Source organism: Tenrec ecaudatus, chromosome 1 (genome assembly GCF_050624435.1).
Source record: "Tenrec ecaudatus isolate mTenEca1 chromosome 1, mTenEca1.hap1, whole genome shotgun sequence".
Taxonomy (NCBI): domain Eukaryota; kingdom Metazoa; phylum Chordata; class Mammalia; order Afrosoricida; family Tenrecidae; genus Tenrec; species Tenrec ecaudatus.
Window position 1 is genome coordinate 310288901 of NC_134530.1, and position 14643 is coordinate 310303543.

The window sequence follows — 14643 nt, forward strand, 5'->3', positions numbered from 1 at the left end:
AGACAAACTGCTCTGTATCTCATACACAACAGACACTCAGTGGATACGGGTTGAATGTAAGAATGAACCTTTCCCACGGTTCTCTGAGGAATGTATTAGTTGAGTTGTCCTAGTTCGTTGCCTGTGGAATCGTAAGAATGTGAGTTATGCTGTTCATTCCTTCATCGCACATTGCTCAAGAGTTTGCTTTCAAATTCCCAAAGTGATAGCCGTGTCATGTTGTTGAAACTAATAACTGGAAAAAAATAGCTAGGATGTAGACACACAGTAGTTTATTACCACTAAATCAAATACTTAGTGATTTTTCATATTTTCTGTGGAAAATGGAATTGAGAGATAAAAAACTTTTTTGTTTCTTTTTTTAGAACTCAGCAAAATAAAATTCTGGCTTATTGTTGGACAACATTGTTTCACATACATAAAAAATATAGCAACTTCATAGACCAAAAAAGGGTAGAAGAAGAAGAAACCTTTATTTTTGGCCTTTTTAACCATCTCATACAAACCAACTACTTATAGGACAGCTAATTACATAAACAAAACAGTTACTGGAAAGCTCGGAATAAGATTGTTTTTTGTTGTTGTTGTTGTTTTTGCTTTTTTTTACAAGTTTTTTTTCTCCTTTGAGATTATAATGAACACGGTCACACCACAAGTAGAGTCAGAAGTAGGACAGAGAGCGCTCCAAAGGCTGGTTTGGGCATCCGAGATCATTAAAAATGGCTGACGCCTAATAACAGGTACAAAATATTAAATGTAAATAAACAATACAAACACATGTTCCTTTATAAAGTACTTTTAAGAAAAGCAGGGCCTGGGAAGTTTGGATTCTTTTTGCCTCCCCTGTTGCAATTTCACGGTGTGGTTCTGGTGGGTGGTGGTGAGTGCGTGTCTGCAGAGGCACAGCCGGAGGTGGGCAGGCGGGACTCTGTGACCGTGGCTGAGACGGAAGCGGAAGGGGATTAGGTCACGGTGCCCTGTGTGGTTTTGTTTGATTGTTTTAAGTTGAACTTTTCCTTTTGCTGTCTAGTCATCCTCGTCCGTCTTCTGATTCTAGGTGTCCACATGGTCATCCTCATCATCTTCACCATCACCTTCCTCCTCTTCCCCACCTTCTTCCTCTACCTCATTGTCAGCCTCCTGTTCCCTGTTCCCCATTTTCCTCGTTAGCGTTCGTGTTAGCGGGGGTCTCTCTTCAGTTCTCCGCCTCCTCCACCTCCTTCTTCTGGAAGTCCTTGGTGGCCCTCTCGCAGCGGGTGGCCCCGCCGCGTCGTCTGACGTGGTAGGAGCGCTGGTGACCCCGTACAGCGGGGTCAACGCAAAGATGGCTTTGCAGAGAGAAGTCAGTCGAACGATAAAAAATTTTTTTTCACAAACTTTTGGGCGCCCCTTTATGTAACCAATCAGCAAAGCCATCGCTGTCGGTGCTGTTGTGTTTTAAATTATTGGTTTGTTTTACAGATGTAGAAGCGGCGGAACGACGACTTTTAAAAAAACGTACTAAAGTCGAAATAATTGGAGCTAATATTTGTATCCATTTGAATGGGTGGCAGAATCTTTCTGACTACTTCAGGTTTCTAGGAAGAAATAGTGGCGAGCGAGGGAACGCCATATATGTGAAGAAACGAAACTAGGCGGATAATCGGAAAGTGGCTTTGTGACTGGCTAAAAAGCCAGCTATCAGAAGGCTAAGGAAGTTCAGGTGTACCAGAGATCGCGCTCACAAACTGCGTTTGCTATAGACACCGCCTTCCCCTTGGCTGCAATGGGAAAAACGTATTTCGGGACAAAAAGGAAATTGAATCTGTTCATTTAAGGGAGGGTGTGAGTATGAACAATGACAACTAATATTGAGACCAGGTTGTCTAAAGCAAGTTTTCCACATTGAAGCACTTGAAGGTGACCATCAGGGAAATTCTAGTTAGCACTTTTGCAGAAAGTGCTCGATTTGATAGCAAAAACCATCCCCCTTTCTTCTATGAGCAGAGAAGCCCGTTCTCTACGAAGTGACGCGGGATTAAGTCTGGATTCTACCAAGGATTTGAAGATAAAGGAGCGCGTTTCAAGATATACTTGTCCAGAGTCTACCTATGTGACACTCTTCACGTCTAGGAAGCCACGCAAGTTGCAAGGCGTTTTCTACGGGTGCAGTGGTAATTCCATTTAGCGCACATGCTAACATCTCTAGCTGGAAACATAATTTGTCGCTAGACTTGGAGTTCTTTTAGGAAGAAGCAATGCAGGCGGACAACATACATTACACATGTGAACGTTTGACTCGTTGCTTTGGTGGTGTGGGTTTTATTGTTCTGCGTGAACTTGGTGGTCAACTTGTGGGTGAAATCTTTTCCAGGGAAAGGATTTCCCCGTATTTCTTCCGCGCTGCTTGGCAAACAACCTATACTTGTCCTCAGTCAGAAACTCTGGGGGCTGCGGTTAAGGCGTTGGACTCGAAGTTCAGTGGGGTTTCCTGCAGGTCCAAATCCTGCTCAATGCGTTGACCTTGGCTGTCTTTTTCTGAGCGGCTTCCCACGACGCTTAAAAACAAACCAACACCCGGACACGTCCTCACAAGCCCAGGTTTCTATCGTGTTCAGTTTTCTACCGTGCTCGGTCGGACCTGACAGTCTTGAACCCAGCTGGCCAACCGGTGGTGCTTCCTTTAGGAACTTGGTGCTTAGAAGATAGTAAACATGATGGCTGTCAGAAAAAAATGAGGAGCTGATACCAACGGGGCTCAAGTAGAAAGAAAACATTCTGAGAATGATGCTGGCAACAAATGTACCAATGTGCTTGACCCAATGGATGGATGGATGGATTGTGATAAGAGTTGCACGAGCCCCCAGTAAAATGATTTAAAACAAACATAAAAACGCTGGTTGTTTAAGTCAGTTATATCATAAATGAGTTTCTAAATTAAAACTGATTCTTAAAACGTGACTTTTACTAAATTCTTTTAAAATTATTTTACTAAGTTCTTGACTTCATATTGCGTTCTTGGTTTATCTTCGATTGCATCTGCTATATTGAGCTATAAGGTTATTTTACAGTAAATTTCTCCAGAGTGCGTTGTTTTTTTTAATTTTGCATTCTGGGCGGGAGGAGGGAATTAGTGTGATAAACACCTAAATAAATACATTCCAAAAAATTTTATGTGTGATTTCTAAATTAAAAGAATGCAGATTGTTTATAACCAATCCACAAACATCAACAATGTCCAGTGCAAGGTGTACAAAAAACAATACGTTCAAGTGAGGGTAGATAAATACACTTTTAAAGTGAAGCATTTAAAAACTGACACATCCCTGAAACTAGTGCACCCAGATATTCTTGAAACCTTAAACCAATATCTTGGTACTTTCCCGATATTTTTGGTTTAAGGTTTAGTTTAGGCAATAGTTCAGCTTAATTAGTTGTTTTTTAAGTCCGTCTTGAGCACTATATTTATTTAAGAACTATCTATACAGGTACAAATTGACAAAAGCAACTGAAAAGATAAGATAGGAAACAGCAGTCAGCAAGTTTATCTTCACACAAGGAGAACAGCACTTCAAGAAATGTGGGTGAAGGGAGACAATGGACAGTGTAAGATATGAACTAACAACAATAATATATAATTGATCGAGGATGGGAGGGTGGGAGAGGGAGGGGACAGAAAGGAGCTGATATCAAGGGTTCAATTAGAAAGAAAATGTTTCGGTAATGATGATGGAAAAATGTACAAGTGTGTTTAATACAATGGAATGATGGATTGTCATAAGACTTGTAAGAGCACCCCCAATAAAATGATGAAAAATAATAATGACTTAGAAAAATGGAAAGCAAAAGCAATGGAGCCTGCATCGCTCAATTGTCCTTGTAGAAACTGTAACGTTGGGGTCTCTTTTGCTGTGTGTATTCTCGAGACCAAAATTAATAAATTTTCAAGAAAAAAAAAGACACAAAAGAGAAAACACATACAAACGAATATTTTTGGAGGGTAGACAATTCTTCTATTACATACGCCGAGGTGAAAATTGACTTGTTTTCAACATGCATGAATGTACATAGTGCAAACCAATTACAAAGTCAATCATGATTTCCCTGCACCAATACTTCAAAAATGTTTGAATCAAACAACTCTGCTATGGTTATTTACAGTCACATGACAACATGAATATTGAGAAAACTACTTGCAGGTGTGGGCCAGTGGCGCAATGGATAACGCGTCTGACTACGGATCAGAAGATTCTAGGTTCGACTCCTGGCTGGCTCGCTCCGTTCACTTTTTTCCCGTCCCTTCGCTTTTTCCCGTCACTCTTTGTGAATACCTTTTTTTAAAAAGTGATATTATAATCCTTTGAATGTACGTTACTTGAACTAATGCGGTGATGTTGGCACCTTTCGGAGGTCATTTGTGTCTCCACGAGACTTTAAACATCTGGAAGGAGAGACCCTCCAAGATGAGCTTTCTACCTCGCTGATCTCCTTAAACTTGTAAGGAGGTTGGCTGACTTTCCTTAGACGGAAACTCTGGGAAGATTTAAGGAAAAATAAAAACAAAGTATCTCCTCCAATATTTTTGTGCAGAATTCTCACACACGGCTCCCTGTCCGGTGATAACTGCTGGCGTGCACAAAAGGGACGTCTCTCGGGAGCCAGCAGAATGTCGAGCTCCCCACCTGGTCCCACCACCTTCCTGAGACAGGCAGGAGCCGACAAATCTGTCCGCAGGAGACAGGACCAGAAGGGATCCTTTCCTTAGAAGGAGACACCGCCCCAGGAAAGGATGCGGGTGCAGGGAAGACGGAGGAGGCAGCCAGCCGTGTGTTTTCAGCTACCTGTCAGGGACTGCGGACAAAGGGTGGGGGGGCCAATCACTCTCCAGCGGGGCAAACTCCAGAAACCAAGTCAATGGAGCTTCGTGAACTGTGGGTGCATTTTTCAAATGTGCAGCGAGCCCCCTCTCTCGGTGCCGCAGACGTCGGTATTGAAGTTCCACTATGTGCGCAGTTGGGGGCGCTGGGATTGCACAAAAGGAAACCACTAAACGCGCTAATTTGGGCTTTGGGCAGGTGGAAAGACGAAAGGGCAGATTATTAAAGCGTAGCATTCAGTTCAGATTATTAGAACAAAGTGTTCTTGTGTTGAGGGAGTACTTGAGTAGAGGCCCAATGTCCATATGATATATGTACATAGATTTATTTCCTCATCCTCATATATAAATATATTTACATATGTACATGCCTCTATTTAGCTCTCTATAGATGCCCTCTGCTACCTAGTTCTTTCCTCTGTTTCCTTTTACTTTCCTCTTGTCCCACTATCATGTTCAGCTTTCATTTGGGTTTCCGTAATTCCTCTCGGTTACATTGCCTTTGATCAAGCCCTACCAGACCTCCTACACCGTCCACATCATCGATTTTCCGTCACCTGTTCTCTTGTCCCTGGGTTTGTTGACACCCCTCATCCTTTCCACTGCCTCCCCCTCTTCCATGTCTCTCTAGAACTGTCATCCCATTGTTTTCGCCTCCAGCTTGTTTATCCGTCTATCTTATCTAGACAGACCCCGCAGAGATAATAATATGCACAAACACAAGACGGAGCAAAACAAAGCAACAACGGAAAATAGAACAATAGCTCCAACAACGAAAGCCAACAACAACAAAAGAAGAGCCTTTAAATACTTCAAGGTCAATTTGTTGTATTGCCCTGGTCCCAATCTATTTTTGGTGGTCCCTGGGGACTTCATTGCGCTGCTTCCTTTGATGTTCTGTTGCACACCCTTTGTAATTCACCTTGGCGTGGTGGTGAGGTCTGAGGGGGCACAATTCCGGCACTGTGTCTCCAGTGTTGTCCCCCTAGCAGCTATGGGTCAGTGAGGGACGTCCGGTCTCATGGTGCGGCTGGCCCTGTGGTCCTCTCTGTGCATTGACTGCTTTGAGCAGGAATATTGTCCTCAGGGCTTGGTGTGCCAGCATCTGCTTCACTTTTTTCCTCCTCCCTCGTTTGGTCCTGTGTGCTCTGATCAGACACGTCCCTCTCCCTGAGCTGTAGGTAGTAGCTTCAGTGTTGTCCTCTGAAATAAATTCTTCTGGGGGGAGGGCAGTTCTCGGCTTGTTGCACAGTTAAAGGGACGAGAAGGTTTCCTGTAAAGGTAGATAATCAGTGGCATCCTCACGAGGAGTGAGGAGTGGAGGTTTGCCTTGAACATCGCTTGGAATAAATGAGGATGGGGTCAGAGGGTGGAGAAAGAAGCATGGTCATGGCCATTCGGAAATAACGTACACTTGAACCAACCTGCTCCCGACACTCTTTTAAAGCAGAAAAATAGCATTGTCTCTCAAGTTTCTCTGAAAATTAAATAGATAAATCTCTGACTCTTCTAAATTCCCCTTCCGTAAACACACTCATCTCGATCCAGCCCTGACTCAGTTTTTTTCCAAGGAATTCTTCCGAAGACTTGTATGAAACTTTTAGTTTTAAAAAAAGTGAAACTAAGAGTGTCCTTCCGATCAGTGCAGATGAGGCACGGTAGGAGAAAGACTGCACTTTAATTTTTGAACAGTGGAGACTTCAGTTTGTAAAGAGAACGAATGGAGAAAGTAAAACATCTTATAAAAACGGACTTCTAGTGGCCCGTACGGGGATCGAACCCGCGACCTTGGCGTTATTAGCACCACGCTCTAACCAACTGAGCTAACCGGCCACACAAATACTCGAGATTTTTAAATCGTTTAGTAAGGTCATTAATGATACTTTTGTATTAAAAAATCAGACCTAGATAAAAGGGGAATTTATTTTCTCCCCATAAAAGAGACTTTTAAAATGTATTCGCAAACTGTATGGAGAAGTATTAATCCATTTCAATCCTTCAAATTTGAATGGTACATGATCCTGGGATTGTATTATTTCTTTTGTATCTTTTCGTACTTTATTTTTTTAAGACGTTTGTAGTTTTATTATTTTCGCTTCGTTAATTTTAAAGCTTTGCCTTCAGCTACATAAATGCTGAAGAATTGTAATTAATTATTTTTTTTGTAATTAATTATTTTAAAACATTGTTTTATTGGGGCTCTTACAGCTCCTATAACATTCCATACATCAACCTTATTAAGCATATTTGTACATATGTTGCTATCATCATTTTCTAAACATTTATTTTTCATTTGAGCCCTTGGCTTGAACTTTCTTGTTAACTGATACTTAGTACATTTTCAATGAATATCTTAATATAGCAACTAAATAAATCAGCAAGTAATTATTTTGTTGAGTCTAAATCAGAAGTCAGCACTAAGAGAAATGTTGGATTTGTGGTATTACTCTAAAGGTGTTGAAAAGTTGGGAACTCCAGGCTACCAGGGTCTCAGGAGCTCTTCATTCTGAGTTCAAGGGCTAAGAATGCTCAAAAACACAATGAAAGGAAACTATTCCATAAGTCTTCTGCAATCACAGGCGCTCCTCTCAGGTCTAAGTGAAGTCCATTCTGACACTTGAAGATCCTTTTGTTTGGTGAAACGTGTGTTTTTATCAATCAACTCCAGAATCTGTCACTTAGCATAATATTCTTGGCCAACACCGTAGTTTGGATGCCTCAATTCTGTTATCTTCATTTTTCATTGTGCGGCTTTCACATGAATGTGAGGCGATAGAAAAGACTTTGGCTTGGGCCCAGAGATCCTCAGTCTGATAAGTGACCTCTTTACTATTTAAAACTTCGAATTTTGCAGTGTATTTGCCTAATGCAGTACATTACTTGACCTCTTGACTGCTGCTTCCCTGGATGCTAGTTGCTAATCCAAATGGAATGAAATCAATGACAATTTCAATTGCTTCTTTATCAAGATGGTGTTCATGGGTCTAGTTGTGAAGATGTTGGACGTCTTTGGCCTCCATAAGTAAGTAAGCTTAAGCTCATCTTCATTTTTTGCAAGCTAAGTGTGACATCCATATCTTTCAGGCTAATGAGTTTGCCTTCAATTCCGATGACTCATCCTTCTTTAAGTAGTCTGCCTTCTCATAGTCTTTGTTAAGCCCGCAGATTGAATAAGTGATTGAAAAGAATACAACCTTGCAAAACACAGCCTTCCCACTTTGGAAATAAACAGTATTTTCCTGATCTGTTTGAACAACTGTCTCTTGATGCATCTGCAAGTTCCACATGAACACAATTAAGTGGTCTGGAATTCCCATTCTTCATAATGTTATGGGGGACAAGTCTCTGGAGAAAGACATCGTGCTTGGAAAGGTAGAAGGGCAATGAAAAGGAGGAAGGCCTTCAGCAAGGTGGATTGGCACAGTGGCTGCAGTAGTGAGCTCAAGCACAGTAACAAATGTGAGGATGGTGTAAGGCCGGGCAATGTTTGGTTCTGTGGTGCAAAGGGTCGCTATTGGTCAGAACTGACTCAATGGTACCGCCACCAACATAATGTTGTCTCTAATTTACTATGATTAATATGGTTGATTGCCTCTATAGAGTCAATAATGCACAGTATTATAAGTATATTTCTGGCATTTTCTACCATTGTCCAAGATCCATCTTCTTGACATCAGCTATAATATCTCTTGTTCCATGATTGTTTCTGAATTCACTTTGAACTTCTGACCGTTTCCTGTGGCTGTATATCTGCAGTAAGTTTTTGAATGATCTGCAGCAAGATTTTGCTCGTAGGTTATATTAATGATGTTGCTCGATAATTTCTGTATTCTGTTTTATCACCTGTCTGGTAGGACATGACTGTGGATCTCTTCCAGTTGTTTGACCATATTTCTTGACATAGATGGCTAAGAGCTTCCAGAGTTTCATCTATTTGCTGAAGCATCCCAATTGGCATTGTGTCAATTTCTGGACCCTTTCTTATGTTGCAAAATACCTGGCCCCAAACTAGGACTCTCCCTGAAATGAAAACAACTACAATTATAAGATGTGCAAAACTTTCTGTTAGAGCATTAGGAGTATTGGTAATATTGTTAGGAATTATCAAGGTAAACCTTATTGCATGCAGGATTAAGTGGCGTTAAGTAGAGAACTTTTTCACATTTTGCCCTGATTTTTTCCCCCTTTTTGCCCTGATTCTTATAGGTACATTTGATAACGCATGAGAACATGCTCTGTAAATTACTGAATTGTTTTATTTTCCTCTCCATGGAGTTGACTATAGGATGTAGAGAAACTTGTAACTTTGTGGACGGAACTGCTTTTGCAAGTCCCCCCCATTTTAAAAATCATTTTATTGGGGCTCATACAGCTCTTATCACACAATCCATTCATTGTGTCAAACATATATGTAGATATGTTGTCACCATCTTTTTCAAAACATTTTCTTTCTACTTAAGCTCTTGGAATCAGCTCCTCATTTTTCCCACCCTCCCTCACGAATCCTTGATAATTTATAAATTATTATTTTTTTCATATCTTACACCGACCGCTGTCTCCCTTCACCCATTTTTCTGTTGTTCATCCTCCTGGGAGAGAGTTATATGTAGATCATTGTGATCGGTTCTCCCTTTCTTCCCTCAGCAAGTCCCTTTTAAACCTGGGGTTTATTTACAGATAACGTTTGCTAAGGGATCAAGAATTCACTTTTTAAAAAATAATAATTAAAAACTCCCCACTGTTTGGAGTTAGTATTTGGTAGCGATTGGTACTGGCTCCCATTCTCGAACTCCACGAGTCAGTATTGAGAATGCAAACACATGCAAAAGCTGAGGCTTAGCTGCAAATTGCCGAAACCCGGGATCGAACCAGGGACCTTTAGATCTTCAGTCTAACGCTCTCCCAACTGAGCTATTTCGGCCCGCTGCTTCCTCCTGATCTATCAATTACATCCAAATAGCTTTTTCTCATCAGCTCCCCCACCTTCCCCTCTTTTTTTTTTTTTGGACTTCACATTTTAGAGAACTCTTGTTTTCCGAAAACAAGATTTTGCTATTGAGAAATAATTGCTCTGCCAAGATGAAAATTATTAAAATAAATAAACACAGTGAGGAATCTTCTACTTGGAATGATAATAATAATTTCTTTAAGTGACAGAGAAATTTTTATATACAGTTCCTAATGATATGAATTGAGTAGCTTCTGGTCAGATTGGGAAAGTTCCCAGAATTCACTAAATTACCATCTCCATTTCGGGTAAGTTCTAATTTGGTGCTCAACTATCATTTATTCATTCAGCTGTTTTAATTCCATTTCCCCGCTGGTCTAAAGAAGTATTACTTAAATACAGTAAAGTAGACAAATTTTAAGTTCTACCAGTGCACAACCTCCATGAGTTAGTTGGCTATCTTATGCTCGCTCTCATTCCATACCTCCCACCGTTCAATACTCTTTTATCACAAATATCCTGTTTTTTAAAAAGCTTCATATACATCAAAACAAAGAAAATCTGCATTCTGTCTGACTTCTTAAACTCAATACTCTTCGAGATTGATCTGTTTTCGATAGGAGCATTTCCTTCTATTGAATGGATGCCACAATTTATTTATTCATTCTAATGCTGACGGACTTTGGGATTCCAGCAGTCCCTGAGCATTCTTATACTTAGCTTTAAGTGCACATGACACTCATTTATCAGAAAGAAAGATGCAAAAAAAGTAGGAGGCTTCTCACTTCTTGACTTTACAATCTGTTACATACCCACGTTAGTCAAAGTAGCCAATGGAACAGATTAGAAAACTCAGGAATAGAATAATATACCTAAAAACAATTGGTGGGGTTTTTGTTTTTCTTTTGATAAATGGGAAAGAGATAGTTTCTTCAACATAAGGTGCTGACAAAATTGACTTTCCACTTGCAGAAAAGTGAAACACGACTCAAACCTCACACCATATACAAAACACAAACTAAAAAATTGTAAAAATCATCAGTGGGGGTGGGGTGGGGAACGGGACAAACATCAAGGCCCTAATACAAGGCAAAAATATACTAGTAAACATAATGGAAATGCGCACACAACAGAAGACAAAGTAAAGAACTGGAACCTCCTAAAAATACACCGGTGGCAGTTATATAATCATTGGTCAATTTGAGGATTGATAATGTAGGGGTGGAGTCTAACCTGTCAATCAGATCACAGCCAATGAGGCCTCTATGTGGGCATGGCCTTCTCCTGAGAATTCTGGGAAATCTGGTATTTTCCTCCTTGGAGGCAAGAGAGACTCTCTCACTACTTCACACCCTGGGAGACATAGCAGCTGAGAAGCCACATGGACCCACCCTGATGCAGCCCTGGGTGATGGAGAAGCCATGTAGAGACTCCTGCCAGTGCTGAGATGCTTACAACACCACTGGATCCAAACACTTTCTAGCCACTGGCCCGTGATCTTCTACATTCGGTGTCATTGCATGTGTTTTGTGAGTCTGAAGAGGACTTTATAAATTGGTATCGGACATATGGGCTAATATCGGGCTTAGGGATTTGATCTGGACTGGGCTGGGATGATTTCTCAATATTCAATTGCTCTTGAATATAATTTTCTTTCTTATACACATATGGGTGCCCATGGATTTGTTTCTCTAGTCTACCCATACTTACACATTAAAGACCGAATATCTTTTTTACCAACTTATCCAAGTGGTCTTGTATTTTGGGGCTGTTAGTTTTGTTTTTGCATTGAACCATTAATGGGTTTACATCTAATCAACTTTTCATCATATTTATTCATAACTTTCAGTTTTTGAATATAAAACATTGTCGCACATTATGAAACAATATGTTGCAATGTATGCGGAACATTATAACTTTTATTAACTATAATCTTCATGAAATTATAAACGTCTTGTAAAAATGATCAACATAATCCATATTACTTTGAAAAACAGTAAAAATAAATGCAGCATATCAAACAAAAAATACATTTTTTGTTCCCCAGTGTTCATTTGTTGATATGTTCCTTTGTTATGCAAGGTACTATTGTTACTGTACTACAACTGTACTATACAGCTACATTGAGAACCAAAGACAGTGGGCAAATATCATCCCTGAAACACTGTGCAAAACTGATCTCCTAGCCCTTTGCTTTGATTCGTTGTGGAGACCTTATCCTAAACAGTTATAATTATTTCATATATTGCAATTAGCATAGGACCTATATATAAACAAAGGTTCCTAGTACTTTTTTAATGTATGGAACTTTATATAACATTTTTCTCTGTGAAGCAGTACCTTACAAAATTTGCAAATATACCTGGTTTCACTTCTTTTTCCATGGGCAGCACAAACTCTACAGGCTCTGGTAGGAAATTTCTTTTTACCATTGCTTGAAATGAACCCAGGTTCATGTCACCTGACAGTCTTCTGGTGGATCTTTACGCGGTGCTCTCCCTGCTCTCCTAGGGGTTGGGCTGGACATATCTCTCTCTGGTTCTGGAGAGCCTTCATTTTCATCGTCAGTAATCCAGTAGTTTGGTACTGAAAACACTTGTACTTCATTTGTTTCTCTGGATTCAGGGCATAGTAAATTCTATAACAATTGAAAAGTTCACAGTTTATGAGATAAAGGATGACTTTTTTGTCCATTTCATTGTTTTCCTTAGAATAAGATAATATGAGAGGTACTGATCTGCACAATCAACTCCCTTCAGGTGGCCATTATATGGATGTATATATACACACAGATTGCAATATATCCTCTCCCGTTTTTCTATTGTTCTTTGCTGTATTTGAGACAGAAGTGTCATGAATTGGTGATATCATTCTGACATCTCGCTTGTCTTTCCATATGAGGAGAAGAATGTCACCTTTTCTACGGAAAACTGTGTCACCTTTTCTTCATTCTTGATGCTTTGGCTTTTAGGGTTAGCGGTAAATCTCTGTTCACTCTAATCGTACCGCAGACTTGAGTTTTGTTTTTCAGTAGTAAATCGGCAGTAGAGGTACTGTTACAGTAATTATCCTGGTAGATATGGTGCCGCATACGAAGATAAGGGCCAAGAACTGAGAGAGCAGTTTCTTCCAATTTCTTCCCTTCCCCAGTATACATTTCCACATTGTCGATATAGCCTGTGTCACTCTCACACACCATCCTAACAAGTAAGCCACACTTGTAATCTTTGCTGGGTTGTAGGTTCAAAACCTCAGGCATCCTCTCCACGGAATCATCCCCTCGTCCAAAGACAACTGTTGATTTGGTCGGTAAAGTGTCCTGAATTTATTGAGGAAATAATCCAGCACAGGTTGAATTTTAAAGAGTTTTCCAGAGCTTTTGTCCATTTTCGTGTTATCATTCAAGTGCCAGAATGTCCATATTTGTTAAAATCTATTATGACTCATAGTCTGCGAAAATATTGGGGTAGCTTTTAGAGGATCTGTTGAACAATAATCTTTCCAGCTATCTTTTTGTTTGTCCCATTAGAAGAATTAGGGCTAAGAATTTCTTCATGTCTTTTTGTGTGAAGGGAGACCACTTGATCGATGTAGGTGATGTTTTACATGTCACTGAGGTTTGATCAGGATAACTGCACAACTCCTGGCAAAACAATTCAAACAAGTCATCACCAAACACGCGGCTAGTCACAGAGGCTACAGAGTCACATTGAGTTGGAAATGTAATAACCCCAGGATGACCTTCAAACATTTCCCAACGTGGTGGAATGTCAATTTCACACCAATCGTTAGTAACATTATTACAAAATGAATCATTCACAAAAACAGAATCACCTTCATCGTTAGTCAGGATCACTTGAAAGCACTGCCACTTTATGCTTCTTTACTGGTCTTACAATGTCACTGTCACTGGAAGCGTCCTCAGAACCATCAAAACATGAGTAATCATCGGGTCTGAGTAAGGTTCACCAGGAGGTTCAGTTAGCATGGCCTTTTTGGTAGGACTCGGATTAGACTCAATATATAATCTGTTTTTGGTGGAGAGAAGGACATTAAAAAAAATACTGTTCAACAAGAGAAAAAAAACTTTGTGGTTGTGGAAATAACCATCCTCTCTTGATGAAAACTGATTCCTAAATTAAGAAATAGATTCTTATCAAAGATCAAATCCAGAGAACTGATCCAGCGACCAAAGATGAAGTTGAGCGTATGACTGTAACTTCTTTGGTAAGACCTTAGGAAAAACTTGGAATTCTATTCAATCTGACCAAAGGTTCTCTTAAAAGGTTAAAGGACTTCCACGGATTTTAAGGACATTTTTTTAGTATCTCAGCAAAAGCCCAAGATGAAAGAAGGACTTATTCCAAAGATGTTCAGGAGTGGCTTTTATCTAGTGGTGTGGACCCTAATAAATCCCCAAAGGCCCCCAAATTCTTTATTATAAAAAATACATTCTATATATCCCAGCGTCAGCCAGTGTAGCATTTTTCACATATATAGTTTGCCATCGATCTTAGGTGCCATTGAGTCAATCCTGACCCATAGCAACCCTATGAGCAACAGAGCTAAATACTGCTCAGTCCTGCATAATCCTCACAATTGTTCGTAGACTTGAGCCCATTGTTGCAGCCACTGTGTCAATCCAGGTCTTTGAGGGCCTTCCTCTGTTTTGCTGTTCCTCTCCTCTACCAAGCATGATGTCTTTCTCCAGTAATCAATCTCTCCTGACATGTCCCAAGTATGAAAGACTGAGTCTCGCTATCCTTATCTTTTAAGAGCTCTCTGGCCAGATATTTTCCAAAACAGATTTGTTTGTTTGTCCTGTTGGAAGCCCACGGTA

The 14643-nt window shown here is 40.2% G+C and overlaps 3 non-coding genes across 3 annotated transcripts; 1 reads left to right on the top strand and 2 right to left on the bottom strand.

Moving 5' to 3' along the window:
* Positions 1-4182: 4182 nt before the first annotated feature.
* TRNAR-ACG (transfer RNA arginine (anticodon ACG)) lies at positions 4183-4255 on the top strand. Its single transcript has one exon. It is a non-coding gene; the product is annotated as a tRNA-Arg (tRNA).
* A 2359-nt stretch (positions 4256-6614) lies between these two features.
* On the bottom strand, positions 6615-6688 carry TRNAI-AAU (transfer RNA isoleucine (anticodon AAU)). The gene has a single exon. It is a non-coding gene; the product is annotated as a tRNA-Ile (tRNA).
* Positions 6689-9703: 3015 nt separating this feature from the next.
* Positions 9704-9776, bottom strand: TRNAF-GAA (transfer RNA phenylalanine (anticodon GAA)). Its single transcript has one exon. It is a non-coding gene; the product is annotated as a tRNA-Phe (tRNA).
* Positions 9777-14643: the final 4867 nt, after the last annotated feature.